Source organism: Empidonax traillii, unplaced genomic scaffold (genome assembly GCF_003031625.1).
Source record: "Empidonax traillii isolate 1590-97213 ecotype Southwest subspecies unplaced genomic scaffold, ASM303162v1 scaffold60:size2069287, whole genome shotgun sequence".
NCBI lineage: Eukaryota > Metazoa > Chordata > Aves > Passeriformes > Tyrannidae > Empidonax > Empidonax traillii.
In genome coordinates this window covers 1,419,559-1,434,290 of record NW_020955253.1, presented here as the reverse complement: position 1 = coordinate 1,434,290, position 14,732 = coordinate 1,419,559, and the positions used below count along the sequence as shown (strand labels likewise).

Sequence of the window (14,732 nt, the reverse complement as noted above, 5' to 3'; positions counted from 1 at the left end):
CATTTAAATGTAATCATATTAGGATGTTATGTTTTTATGTGTTCTATAATGATGTGCATATGATGCATTGTTGTGATTTAAAACATTTAAATCTTCATTTATTCTTTTCTCTTCCTAGGTTTCTTTTTTTATTCCAGTTTTCCTGAGCTCAGTAGTAAAAGGCAGCTTCTGCTACTCTATTTCCTTTTTTTGTTTTTGGAAGACAAAGTTTTGGCAAAAGAATGCTGGACTTTTTAGATTTACAGGCCCACTTGTTAAGACAGCCTCTGCTTAATTCATGTAAGAACTGGAAGACTGGAGAAGACTCTCCCATTTTTACCTCCAACCCGTGTGAAAGACATAACAAACATTCATAGGCCATAAATAGATGTCATCTGAGTTACTTGAAGCTTAAAAGGTAGACCTGTTTTCCAGGCTTAGATTTAAGCGTCCCCTAATATTTGACCAATATCTACATAGTAAAAAAAAAAAAAAAGTTACTAAAATTTGCCATTAGTTAGGACTTCTTTCTTAACAAAACAATAAGTATTGTCCTACTGCTTTAAATAGTTTTGAGTACATTGATATGTATGACATTGATAATGTAATTTTGTTTTCTCATTATCCAATTTTTACTTTTCTATCTTTATACTAATATACGTTTATTAACCATTTATATCATAAGTGTTTTCTGTGATAACAGTTTAGTTTTTTCCAGATATTATGCATATTCTGTCAAATCTTCAGTTTGAGAGAAGCAAGGAGATGATCTAGAAACTTTTCTGGCTCTGAGAAGAAATTTAGGCATGGACTGAGTTGGTAGTTAGTCAGATGCTTATAGAGTCTTCAGTTTTGATTTCTTTATGAAATGTGCAGCACCAATTATAGTTGATATGTGCTGACAAGTGGTATTTTCACTTTACAATTCAATCTCATTAGGTAATTTAAATAAATGGGTAAATGTACACAGTACCTGGAGCAAGCTAGCTTGCCTGCTGCTTTGCTTTCTAACAGTTAGCTTAGATTGTTCAGTTCATAAAAGTTTTAAATGTCATATCTGTAAAAGGCCTGATATAAAGTCCTCCAACTAAGGAACATTTTTGTCATGAATTGTTTGGTAGTGAAAAGAGAAGATAGTCAGTGTTAGACCTTACTCATAGTCTTTTCCATAGTAGTTATTAAGAAATTACATTTGAGATTGACCTAAGTCATAATAATGATGACTGCTGTAAGGAACTCTGTTCAGTCTCTGTGTGCAGGTATTATTTCTTTCATTTTCTCATCTTATATAACCACTGTATTTCCAAAAATCTTTCATCTGACTGCCTGCCCTATCCTTTTATTGTGGACATTTTTCTACACATCTCTTAAAAAATAAAAGAAGGTGTGTATTTGTTCATTTCTTATGGGATAAGACCCTTGCTCTCTCAAATCCCTCTCACAAGGGTCACTTCTTGGCCATTTGCTCTTTCTTATATACTGTGTCTAAATTATGCTGCTGACAGTTCTGTGCTCGTGATTTTCAGCTGTACATATTTCTTGACACCTTTAATGACTCTTCTCTGTTCTCTTTGCCTGCTGGTGTTGACTTTCCCTCTAAATACTTCACATAGATGTGTTTCTCCTGAGGACAAATCAACTGTTGTTCTTGAATAGTTGCTGTTTAGACTTTCTGTGAATAACCTTGGTAGCATGTCTGATCCTGAACTTCTCAACTGATACTTTTCCTCTACCTGCAAATATGATTTAATATATATATAACTGTGGCATTTTTTTTTAGTACCTTGTGGTCTGAATTTCCTGTCTTGGCAATTTTGTTTCTCTCCATCTCTTCTTTGTCACTGTATTTCCAGTGTATGAAAGAAGTATTCATTCTTCTCCTGACTATTCTATAACTTGGCTGGTGTCCAGTTAAATTCAGGGATCAATATCCTGTCTCTTATATTTTGCTTTCAGTGTTTTCCTTTCATTTTAGCACTGATTTTAGTTACATGAGTAAAAGGTATTTTAATAGGAGCTCTTGAGTAATACATATTGCTTGAAAATAATTTTTAGACTGTCATGTTATTAGGGTGAATAATTTTCTTAAAACGTAATTTTGAAGTTGTTTGCAGTTGTTTTCACTGGTTATATTTTAAAGTGTATGTATATTCACTGTGGTTCATACATGACATTGACATTGCATACAGTCCTTCAGCTTTTGGAGAATAACAAATAACCAAACTCCCTACGCTGTGATGGCTATTAAGAATATATCTACATTACCAAGTCCAATGCTTGTTGACCTGTTTAAGCAGACTTTAAAAAGGTCCAGTTCTAGAGGTCTAGTGGCTAAGAATATAAAGCACTTATAACCTACTGCTTCCACACTTCTCTGTATAAAGTTTCAAGATACCCGAGTCCACTTTGGGCAGGATGCAAGTGTCTTTTATTATTCTATTCCATATAAGCACTTCTGAAGCTGTAGACATCTTCCTGGAACAGTCTTGTAAAATTTATGCATGTTTTGCCCACTGAACAGCCTTGGAAGCCTTCTTTAATGGCTAATGTAGTGACTATTCACAATTAAGCCTACAGCTGATTTTGTTTTGACTTTAAATCAATGTTTACTCCACCTGTTTTCACCCCCGAAGTTTCTTTGCTCAGGATGATCTCTGCATTATTGCTGCAGCTATCTTTCAGACCTAAGACAAAAAGCGAGTATTTTGTAAACAGCTTTAATTTGTTCCAGTGTCAAAGATTATTTGAAATCCAGTCTACAAACTCCTCATGACTGCTTTTTGCACTGATTTGTGACCCTTTTCAGTGTCTTCTCTAATTTAAAATTAATGCCCAGCTTGCATTTGCATTCAAAGAGTCAGTCTGCCTGACCAAGAGGTATTTTTAAGGGACTGGTGAGAGCTAGAAGCTGATGCCTTTTGTGGAAACAAGATCTTGCCTGTATGCAGTGCAGTAGAAGCTGCCAGCTTGCAGCACAACCAAGGTGCAGGAGGCAAGGGGACAATTCTCAAGCTGTGTTTCTGTGTGACAGCCGTAGAGGTGTTTTGCAACAACAGCTCTAGCTCTGAACTTGAGTCTTACCTGTATTGACAACATTTCGGCTCTCACCATCTCTCATCATCTGTAGAGCTGATATAATGTTCCTACCATCAGATTCCAGCCCAAGAAAGTGTGGGGGTTTTTTTCTAAGTGTCAGGGGTTAAGGCACTTTGGAGATTGTTGAATGCAGGCAAATTTTTCATTAGTGTGTTGTTGCTGGCTGCAGCTGCAGAACTTGAAAAGAGGTGATCAGTTATGCAAAGGTCAGAACCTATTTGGAGGCTTGTGTTTGTTTCAGTCAAAATGGTTTAACTTCAAATGTGAACTAAGGAAAACCACTTCCTTCCAAATTGGTGTTTACACGTTGTGACAAATTCAGTTAGATTTCACTGACTGACCAGGGAGTAGCTCTGAAAGGTATTATGTTTTGAAGTTAATTCTGTCTAAACAGTTACAAAATGTTAGCAAATTTTCAAGTACAAAAGACGAATTTTTACCTCGAAGACCTTAAAGTCTCTTACTTTGTTTGAAAGTGTAAAATTTCATTTTTTGTTGAAACATTTTTCTACTTTAATATTTTGTCTATCATAAATAGTATTTCAATATTTTAGGAGTATGCAGAGATCTGGAGAGGTTTTTTTCAGATGTAATTTAGTATCTTCTTGGTAGCCAAAGTGCAGGCAAGTAATTATTAGGAGAAGTTATTGTTGGGATCAGTCTTCTGAGTTGCAGAATGAATGTTCTCCTTTTAAATGGAAATGTAATTTAAGTGTCCTTAACAGAGATTCTGCAACGTTCTAATGATAATTTCTTTATCATTTAGGTATAAAGACAAGAATAATAAGATATCCTTCAGAGCTGTCTTGGAATAGGAGTTGGGGATCAAAACTTTATGGCTTAATCAGAGTATGAAATTGTGATGCCTGTGTCAGTGTAGGTGTATTTTTATTATTTTCATTAAGCTTACCTTAATAGTGACTTGTAGTAGAAATAAAATTTTAGGTTTGATATATGATTTAGTTATGATATATGACTTAGTTTCTTATTTTAATCTGGAATATTGTTTTATGTTGACTTTACATTTTGGTGTAGGGGGAAAAAACTGTTTTATTCTGTTCTTACTATTGGTTTAGAATGGGATGTTATACATGTGAATACTCATCTCGAGGAAATGGACTGTGGTTAGCTGAACACCTCCCTTATCTTTTGTAGAAATTGATTTCTGTTGCATGGTGAGAGCCCTTTTTAGTTTCTGAACTAGATTTGCCCCCCTCCTTCTTCCCCCCCCAGTTGCTGAGTTTCTGGCTTGTACTTGTGGAAATGCAAGTTCTTTTCTCTCCAAATTCTTCACTCTTGCTCTTTCCCTAAGATGGTTGTTCTGACAGTCAAGGCAGCACATCATACACATCAAGGTGCCCCCTCTTACTGTCAGACTTAGATAGTAGTGCTGAATGCTCAGCTTCCTTGGCTACTTGCCTTGCTCATTCATAACCAGTGTGTGCTCTGTCCTTGGGAACATGTTCTCCCATCTCCTGGTTTGTAGGTGGCAGGGTTGCAAGTACCAAGCTTTGCTACTTGCCATCACTTTGTCATCAATAGTGTAAGCAGTCTTCTCAGCTCTAGCGAAGCCGCTGCTGTGCTTCACTTCCTACTACGCGGGCGAGAGATTTTCCTACAGCTAGCAGCTGTGTATGTTGCATGTGTTTCCATCTGCTGGAAGATGCTGTCATAAACAGTATCACTGTAGAAGTGTCCAGCAGCTGCGCTCGCAACAATGCTCAGACTTTGGCAGGTGTTACTTGGAGCACTCTTAGCAAAAGACACCTCAATGTTTTTCACATTCACAGAGTTAAAAGTGCTAAGTGGCTGTGACATACTGGTGGAGGCTGATGTGGCTGGCATCCACACCTGGCCATCTGGGGTCTGCAAGTAAGTAAGAGGGATAAACCTTCTCCAGTCTGGACAAGAAGATGCCAGTAATCTTAGTGTTCTTGCTGCCTGCTTGTGACCAGGATCAGTGACTACCAAACACTTTGTGTTGATATTGAGAAGATTATTTTGTTTTTTCCTGGAAGGCATAAAATTTCTTTTAAATAGTAAGGAACTTTGAAGATACTACTTTTTCATAGTAATGCTATTAGACGTTCATAAGTAGTTTTTTTTTTTTCTTTATGCTCTCTTGCTGCCATGCTTGGTGTAAGTCTTTTGCAAGAGACTCACACAGACTACTCAGCTAACTTCATACAGAATATAAATGTAGCAATATCCCTAATGATATAATATTTCTAGTGTATTTATTAATAAAGAATAACAAAATATTTTTATTAAAGTAATGGAACAATCTGTAAGTTTGGGGAAATTATAAAAATAAATATGCAGTGTTTTTCACTTAGTCTGTCTAGGGCATCCTTTGCCTAAAGACCAAAGTAAGGTGAGTGTTTTGATAGATTGTTCATACAAAATAGACATCTCTGAACAAGTTTTGCTTCAGATGAGTGTTATTCTGAGAAGAAAGTAGAACTAATACTTTCACACTGGTAAAATTCTACTTGGCCCCCAGATCTAAGAACTATTCATTTCAGAGGGACAGAACACTTGTATTTCTCTTCAACAATAGCCTTCTATATGTCCATTTCAGTGGCATTTCTATTCGAAACATATTTAGGCAGGGCAAAGAGACAGACAGATCCTCTGTCCTTTAGTTATCTTGCACTGAATTTCTCTTTTAGGCTTAAAGATTTGGTTATGAAAGCTCTCTCCAAAGTTCAGGATGCACTTTACAGAATATTGTTAAATAGATTAAATCCAAATTCAAGTAAAATTTTTTTTTTTTTTTAGTATGAGTAATTTTTCTATTAGTAGTAAAAATAACACAATACTGGAAAAAATATTGAAGCTAGGGTAGATGGGGAAATGAATGTATCTGAGCAGAAAGTTAACCTTGCTGCAAACAGACATTTCACAGCACTGTTTCCTGTCTTAGAAATAGTAATTAATACAGTGAATTCATCAAAATATCTTACTTAGACCAAGGCTATGATTGGCTCTTTCAAGCTAGGCATTCCTAGGAACCCAGCACTTAGAAATTGAACTTTTTTTATTCTTACACCATTCTCAAAATTAAGATTGATTTTACCTGCCAGCATGTGACCTTTACAAATCACAACAGTACTTTATCACTTGATCCTTTTACTGAGGAAAATCTACGTAGATAACACAGCTCCCATTTATTATTATCTTGGAATCAATACATTCCTTGTAAAATTCTCTACTGTACAGAGGTTGCTCTAAATAAAAATGTATAATATGGAAGTGATTTCTTTAGGACAGTATTTGTGAACATAAGATTTGATAAGTATACAATATTTGAAACAAAGCACTGTTAAATTTGAAGAGTCAGCTGTTATGAAGAAGTTACAAGCAGTAGATTTTGTTTTGGAAGTGTGGAGATGGAAATATTTTTTTAGTGGATATGATAGCTATTTTTATTCTGTATGCCTCAAATAGTGTGCACTGCACAATTGTAAACCAGCAACATTCCGTGTTAGATAAATATGCTTTTCAAGCAAAACAAAACACTTTCTAAATGTGAATAATCTTCACTTACGTATAGGTTTTCAAACTTTCTTCAGTTACTTCCCGAGTCTTCATTAGTTTTCCTGAGTTTATCCAGAAAAAGGAGTGTTTTGTCACTGTTATTAATAGTCTTAATAGAATATTTAACCATGTTTGTTCTTTTGTATACAGTGATATGTAAGAGAATGGAGACAATCTAAATAACTCATCAGCACCAAGAGATACCCTTCTCTGAGCTTTACCATTTCTTTCACTCCGCACACCAGCTCTGGAACTGAGCATGGTGAGATGCTTCAGCTCACTGACCCAGTATGAACCTATATGAGTTGAGGAGCTTGCAAAAGCAGTGTTTGTAATCTCCTTAAAGTGAGGTCAAAGTTATGAAATTTTCCATTTTTCAGATGTTTTTTCCCAACCACCTTCTTGATACTTGTGTAACTTACAACTCTCCATAGGATAGAACCTTATTTTTAAGTGCATGTGTGAAGCCAGTGGGGTTTTTTTCCTCACATACTGCCTCTGTGGACTCATGAAAAACAAAACCAGCAAAATCAGTTGGCTGATTTTCTAGCTCATTCTGACATACAGCTACTAGGTAAAGCACAGCAAAGTGTGGATTGGGTAGAAGGGAGCGGATACGACTTTTGGCAGTGGCCTTTTGATAGTTTCATTTAAGAAATGATGCATCTTGTGCCACTGGGATTTTCTAAAATAAAAGCGTAAGAACAAACATACTGGTCAGGCCAAGCATTCAGCTAGTTTAGTGTCCTGTTTCCTTCTGTGCACATATAGGAAAAGATAGGAAGAAATCCCTATTTCTTTAGTTGTAAGAGACTGTGAATTGTTATATCTTCAGTCTCAACTAATTTCTTTTTTTCCATGTTTTATATGTTTTTCAGCACAACTCTCAGTGGGACCTTTCTCCACAGAGGAAGCATTTATTTGTATACTATTTTGCTATTACCTGTCTGTTAGTTTCTTCTAGAAACTTGAAAGATCTAAAAGAGAGCTGTAAAAACAGTATTCTTGACTGAATCAATGGAATATTATATGTATATCTTGTGTGCATGTGTAGATAAACAAACCATTTCTTTACCATTAATTTAAAGGTAAAATACCTTTACCATTTCTTGACAACTACTCTTTAAAAAATCTGAATTTGATTTTGTAATTCAAGAAGCTCCAGAACTACTTTGAAGTTTAAGACTTGAACTTTTTGTCTCTGATGCAGATGTCTGACAGATGTCTCCAGGACATTGTTTTCAAATGTTATCAAGTTGTTGGGTCAATGAAAAAAAGTTCTTCCACAGTATGAATTCAGACTTTCCTGCTAGTTGGTCTCCATACTTGTGCTTTTATTGTATTTATATTCTTATGACTACCTAATATTCTGAAATAGTTTTCAGTTTGGAGGGTTTAGAAGACAACATCTGTAAAACTAGGGATGAAGAAAATCCTATGCCCTCTTGTAATTATGTTACTGTTCCTGTTTTGAATCTTTTTTTTTTTTTTTTTTTTTTTTTTTTTTTTTTTTTTTAAGGAATCTTGCTGTGTGTAGGAAGTTGATTTTCCTGAGGTCATATTATAATCTTAGAAGATCTTCTAACATAAACATTGTAAAATATTTGCTGTTGATCACAACATTTTGAATGAAAGAAAAAAAATGTACATGTTTTCATTTACCAGCAGTATTCAGGGCCAGGTAGCTGGTCTTGTCTTCACCTCTATTTTTAACAAGCTGATAGAAAACCTTAAAAGTCACCTTTTACCCCCAGTATGACACAGCATAGCTATATCCATGGTGTTAATCTTTTCAGATGATGATAAAATGGGATTATTCAGATCATTTGCCTTGCAGGGAAAGTTTGGAAACCATTAATGAGAAGGTATATGTTTTTTTAAACTTGCAAGCTTTATATGACAAGTAGTGCGGGATATTGAATTCAGCAGCCCTAAAATGAAAGACATCTTCTTAACAAATCCATTGGGTTCTATGCCTGTAACTTATGCCTGAAATCTTTATCCCCCTTACCTGAGTTAAATTCAGTGGTTAGCAGTGAAACTAGAAGAGTATATTGGGTGGGAAGAGCTGCAGGAAGAGGGAATGCTTGCAGCCCCTTTGCTGTAAGCTTGGTTTTGGGGGTTTGGGGTTGTAGCAAACCTTGACCTGCTATAGAAGAAGGGAAAGAAACCCTGTTTCTTCCAGCAGCTGATGCTGGCTCCCGCTGGAAGAGAAATCGGTACAGAAGGTGTATAAATTGGTAAAGATTCCAAGATTGGGAGAGACAGGCTTATTTTGGCACATAAAGGTAAATTTTTATATATTTAAATTGTTTACGTTTCCCAAGAGAGTGCTTCAAGCCATACTTTACATGTTGTATCTTTTAGTGAAGGTTATGATTTATGATTGTTTTCTCTGTTTGAAACATGGGTTTCAAAGCATTATGCACCAGTGGAGCTTCACTGACAAGTATTTTTTACACTAAGTAAGCTTGCTATTATGTGTTCTTTATGTAGTTTGTAATATAACTTCTAAAAAAAAGGGAAAATTTGCCATAAATTCTAATCTGTGTTGTCTATTAGGTTTGCTTTGTTGTCATGAAAAAGTGTATTTGGAAGACTCTTGAGAGGCACCATATGAACCTGAACAGCCAGATATGAAAATATTAGGGGGTTTGGACGTTTTCATACAATCCAGTTCAAGACTTTTTTGTATAGAATGCACAGCTGCATGTGGATTGTAAATTATGGGAGGCAATTAAATAGCCATGAAAGAAACAGCTATGGTAATTATAGATAGCATCCATACACTATGTTACAAACAATGCTTTTCTTAATACTCATCAAAAATTCTAAATTCTGACTAATCGCTCTAAGGTGAGTTGTCAAAGCTTATTTAAAACTGGAATGCTGGAATGCAAATCATTTGACGAGCAAGACGAATTTTTCACAGTAATAGGCTGATTTATACATGTGTGCGACCTTGAAAACTGTGTGTGTGATTTTGTTCCAGACATTAGACTCTGCAAAGTAGTAAGATTAAGCATATATGTAAGTACTAGCAGGTTTAGTGGCATATGGCTGTGTACACACTCCAAAAAATCCATTTGTTATCATTTTTATTTAATGCCTATTTTCCTCTGAGCCTGGACCATAGTGCCCTCTTCCTCCCTCCTCCACCCTCCAATAAAAATTAATGAACAGGTTTTTTTTACTGCTACCAGTAATGCTAATGATCTTAGCAATTCACAATTTGAACATATTAGGAGGAGACAATGGGAATCTCATAAATAACAAATGCAAATATCTTTTTAAGATTTCCTGTTGATAATGCATTCACTGAACATACCAACTCTAAAGCAAGTACCAATGCAAATCTTTCATGTAGGTGTTTTCCATCATTCATCAGTGTTTTCATGTTAATTCAAAATATAGGAAAGAACCTTAAACTGAGACGCTTTAATGGGTTTGATTCATTCTGACAGTTGTGTATATTTTCTGGATATTTCCTACATGCAATAATATGAATATAAAAACTACAAACTGTATCAAAATTGATAGTGCCTTACATTAACATTTCTGTTGTATGCACCGGCTGTGTTTTAACAATGAATTAGAAATATTGAATTTTTTTGGTAGTATAATTTGCATTAGCGATTGTTTTGAGGCGTATATTACAATAAATGAGTTGTACTTGGCAGTCTGTAAACCAATTCCTTGTTTACAGCTGAAGACAAAATCTTAGCTCTCCTCTTCTGTTTGCTTTCCTTTTTTTTCATGGTGTGCCATGAAGATTATCGGTGGTAAGAAAATCCAGCAAAAGTTTCATGTTCATGAGCACTGGTTATCAATGTTCATGTCAGCAGCCCAGAGGACAGGGTTCTGAAATGGACAGTGAAACCTGCTGGTACAAATTTATTTGAATTGATTAGATTGAATGAAATGTCTCTTTTGCTCTGCTGCTCAGTTTTCATTCACTCTTCACCAGTAGAAGTGTAAGAAATCAAAACTTTTGACTCTTTCCAACATGGAAAATCACCAACAATTTTACAGAGCACAGTGATGTTACTGGTTGTTATTGGCTTGAGACAAAACAGTGGGATAACAGTTATTTCAGTTTCTTAGTTAAAAGTCTTGGTCGAAGTGGGAGTTACTGTGCCTATTGATCAGTTGAATGTAGTCTGTATTGACCTTACCTTATGCTTTTTTGTCCCTTGTTTATGACACCTAAATAGCTGCAGTAATTTGCTGAACGTACAGTATGAATTTCTAGGTATGTCTCCTGTGTGCTGGTTGTCTTGCTCTGTCATGGCCTATCTGGGGAGGGGGGATTTATTTTCTCCTTAGAAACCTGGCTGGTTTCTAAGACTACAGTACTCAATTTAAGATGAGGAGCAGCCTCAAGTGGTGCCAGGGGGAGGGAACCTTTAGATTGGATATTAGAACAAATTTCTTCACCAAAAAGGTTGTGAAGAACTGAACCAGACTGCCCAGGAAAGTGGTTGAGTTTCCATCCCTGGAGATGTTTAAAAAACATGTAGATGTTGCGCTTTAAGGACATGTTTTTGTGGTGGAATTGGCAGTAGGTTAACAGTTGGACTCAGTGATCTTAAAAGTTTTCTCAAACTTGAATGATTTTATGATTCTACAGCTTGTATACCTAAGGAGAACCTGCAGCTGCCTCTCATGAACAGCAGCTCATATTGCTCCCATTTGTAAGTGCAGTAGCTGCTGTGTTAATTGGTTAGAGAGTAGCCTGACAATCCAGGGTATTCTTCCTGTCTGTCAAATACACAGGCAGCATCCTTGCCTGAAGGAGAAAAATATTCCTTTTCTTAAAATTAGTGTATAATTTAGAATATATGGAGTATATGTAAATTCTACCTCAAGAATAGGTACTTGAATTGCTCACTTTAGCAGACATTGAAGAATATCTTTCTACCTTAGAGTTGTGCAAAGGAGCCTGTATGTTTATTAGAATCTTTTAGTTCCTGGCATAGTCTAAAACTACACATGGTAGTAATTAAATTTTTTTGAGAGATGCAGAGGTGATCATACAAAATGATCGAGAACTCAGAATGCGCTATGACTGTCCATATTACGCAGTTTTGCACGGGATGTGTGTAGTGGGACATTGCAAACATGCAGCATTTGAAAGGTGGGAAGTTTATAACCACTTTTGACTCTTCAGGATGCTTCCAACAGTTGGTATAGAATCGAGAGGTTTAGGGAGCTTTGAAATTAGAAAAAGAGACTTTGTCCTGCTGTTAGAATGACAAATATCTATTTGTGGTATTTTCCCTCAAGAAAGTACTAAACCAAAATTTATGGCAGATGAGTAAGGGTTTTTGTTGGGTTTTGGTTGATTGGTTGTTTTTTTAATTTTTATGAAATTGAGCGGTTGTGAGTGAAGGACACTTGGGAGAAAGGTTACCCTCTTCAGTATAGAGTGCTGCTCTTCTTTCTGCTGAAGCCTGAGAGATGAGTTCATTGATCTCAATAATGAAGACATTGAAAAGTCCTTCAGCAAAACCAGGGAGACCAAATTTGACATGGTGATATATCTAAACTTATTTGGTGAGAAAGGAGGAAATGGGTAAAAGATGTCAGGTTACAAACCATAACCTGCTAGACCTTATTTGAACATTAGGGATTGTGGAGGGGGTTAGTTTGTTCCCTGTAGAGGGGGTGTTGGGTTTTTTATGGGTTTTACTTTTATTTGAGAGGGAAAGGACCGTAGTCTTTCATTTGCCATTAGGTGGTCATCCTCCTTGATCATTTAGGTAATTTCAGGCAGAGGAAGAAAAGAATTAAATAGATGGGTAAAAATACTTAGGTGCTATGCTCTACTATATTAACTAGGATTTTTTTTAGTATCAAAGAATACTCTAGCTTTCCTCATGGTTTAATACAAACCGGTGGGTCAGTACATCAGCCTTCAGTCAGGTGCATGTTAGAGTTCACTACAATGTCAAGTTACAGTTTTAACTCATCATCTCTTTTAGAAGATGAAGCATTCACTGTAATACAAATCCTTTGTGTATGCATTTAAAATAAGAATTATTGGCAAAAAAATGTTTATAATTTAAGTAAAGGGAGAAGAATACTCAAGTAAACAGTAATTAATCCCTGAAACATTATATTGCATGAGTCTGTCTTGCTCTGACAGATACCATTTTCAAATAAAACTATATATTGTATGTGTACATACTGACAGCCTTCTAGCGCACTTGTTAATCACAAGATTAAAGAGGAAGTGGCATTGAATTTACAGACTTGTCAAAAAAGCTTGGAGCGGTGTATTTTCAGGTGTTAGTCTTTGGGAAACAGGAGATTATACTGCTCATATTTGTGTTTAAGAATGTTTTTTCAAGTACCGCTGTCTCTGTGCATCACTACCAGATTGCCCAGTTACAATATGTATGCTGGCATCCGCCTGTTTTATAATTAAATGTAGGCCGGTACATCAAGTATCTGAAATAGCTACAGTGAATATGAGTCCTGGTACTGAGTGTGTAACCGCTGAAACTTGTCATTCCTTTGTGCTCCTATTATTTCTGGAGTCTAAGCTAAACAGACTAACTGCTGCTAAGAAGCTGTCAGGGGATGCATGTCAAACACTAGGTGTATCATGCGATCGGACCAGTGCTGGGACAGAAAAGTCAGTTGGAAAAGGGAAAAAAAAGTGACCTTTTTCTCTCAACATTGTCTTTACGCTGAAAGGAACAGATGAGTTTCTGAATTATTCACAGTACTGGAAGCTTGTAATCGTTAGCAACGGTGGCAGCAGCAGAGTATCGAGATGGGCTGGGTTTTTTGTAAAATGCCTGATTCTGAAGCTCATCAAGGGATTCATTTCGCAAAACAGTCTCTGGGAATATGGGTATTTAAGATCTGTGGGAGCAAGGGCAATTTATTCCAAAGAATCAAGAAAGAGAATAATTTCTTCTTATTTTTGTAAGGATCTGTGTCGAAATAAACATTAATATTAGTCACAGGTCTTATGCAGTTATGGAACAAAGAAGCTCTGTGAAAAGGGTTTGCTGTTTCAGCGAGTAATCTCCATGAGTTGGTTACAATAGCAGATCTTTTAACCTGTAGTCTAATTATTAGATATATAAAGTACCTATCTATCTAAATGAATAAACCAATTCCCATAGTCGCAAATGTACTCCAAACAAAGACAAACAGTAAGACTATCTTGGTTATAACTGATATGTGGTTGACAGTAAGGCTTTTCTTGATGTCATGCATAGTTTTGCCTGCGTAAAATACAGACTGTTTATAGTCTCCTTGAAGCAGATAGCTTCTAATGATACAGTGGTTAAAGTTCTTTTGTTTCAGTAGATCAAATTTAATACTATATTCTTTAAAGTTTCTTCTCCTTTTTAAATTCTGAAGTCTATTGATGCTTATTATTATGAGTCTGGAAAGCAGGCAGTTGGATGCAGAGTGTAATAATTATGCCATGGTTTAATATGTCATTAGTGTCCAATGACAAACACTCATCAGTCAGATGCTATTGCCCAAATGAGAGCTTGTGTGGCAGCATCCATTATCATCATTACTCTCTACTGCATGTTACTAAAGACAAAGGTTTTGCATACGCAGAGAGTAAGGGAAAAGCAGTGGAAAGTGACTGGAGAGTTAGTCTGCAGCTCTCAGGAAAAAAATGGTTTTTTTACAATCTTCCAAAGACTTTACAGTTCTCCTTTGCTTCTAAAAACTGTTCCTCGTGGATGGGAAGGTGTGCTTTGTTGATCAGTTCAGAATCTTAACTTAAAAGGACACATGCCATAGATAAATAACAATTTCCTAGTAGTCCAGTTAATGTTTTAACAATCTAATAGTCCATGGGATGTAGAAAAGCATCTTTAATAATAACTTAAGATTTTTAAAGGGAACTTCCAAGTGCCTGCCATTTTTTATGTTAGTTGTTCCTCTGACTTGTGAGGGTGGAAATAAAATGGTGGTGGGGAGGGGGTGTTTCCATGAAGTTACCAGTATTCCCTGCCCTCCACCGCGGAGTGTTCATGTGGGTCTCGCATCTTGATGAGGATCCACTTGGGGCTATTTGTATGTGCTTTATTTTAGCCTTCTTTGTTCGCATCAGTTCCCAGCCTGGGTTTTGAGGGTTG

The 14,732-nt window shown here is 36.1% G+C and overlaps 1 protein-coding gene across 4 annotated transcripts in view; it reads left to right on the top strand.

Annotated features, from left to right (window-relative positions):
* TENM3 (teneurin transmembrane protein 3) overlaps positions 1–14,732 on the top strand; it is an 869,819-nt gene that overhangs the window by 525,872 nt on the left and 329,215 nt on the right. The window contains exon 1 of one of the 4 annotated variants that reach the window (XM_027879902.1): positions 6,854–6,877. The exons of the other annotated variants lie outside the window; for them this stretch is intronic. The gene's annotated coding sequence lies outside the window, so the exon portion shown is untranslated. Of the gene's footprint in view, positions 1–6,853; positions 6,878–14,732 lie in introns of those variants that run through there. 4 annotated transcript variants of the gene reach the window in all.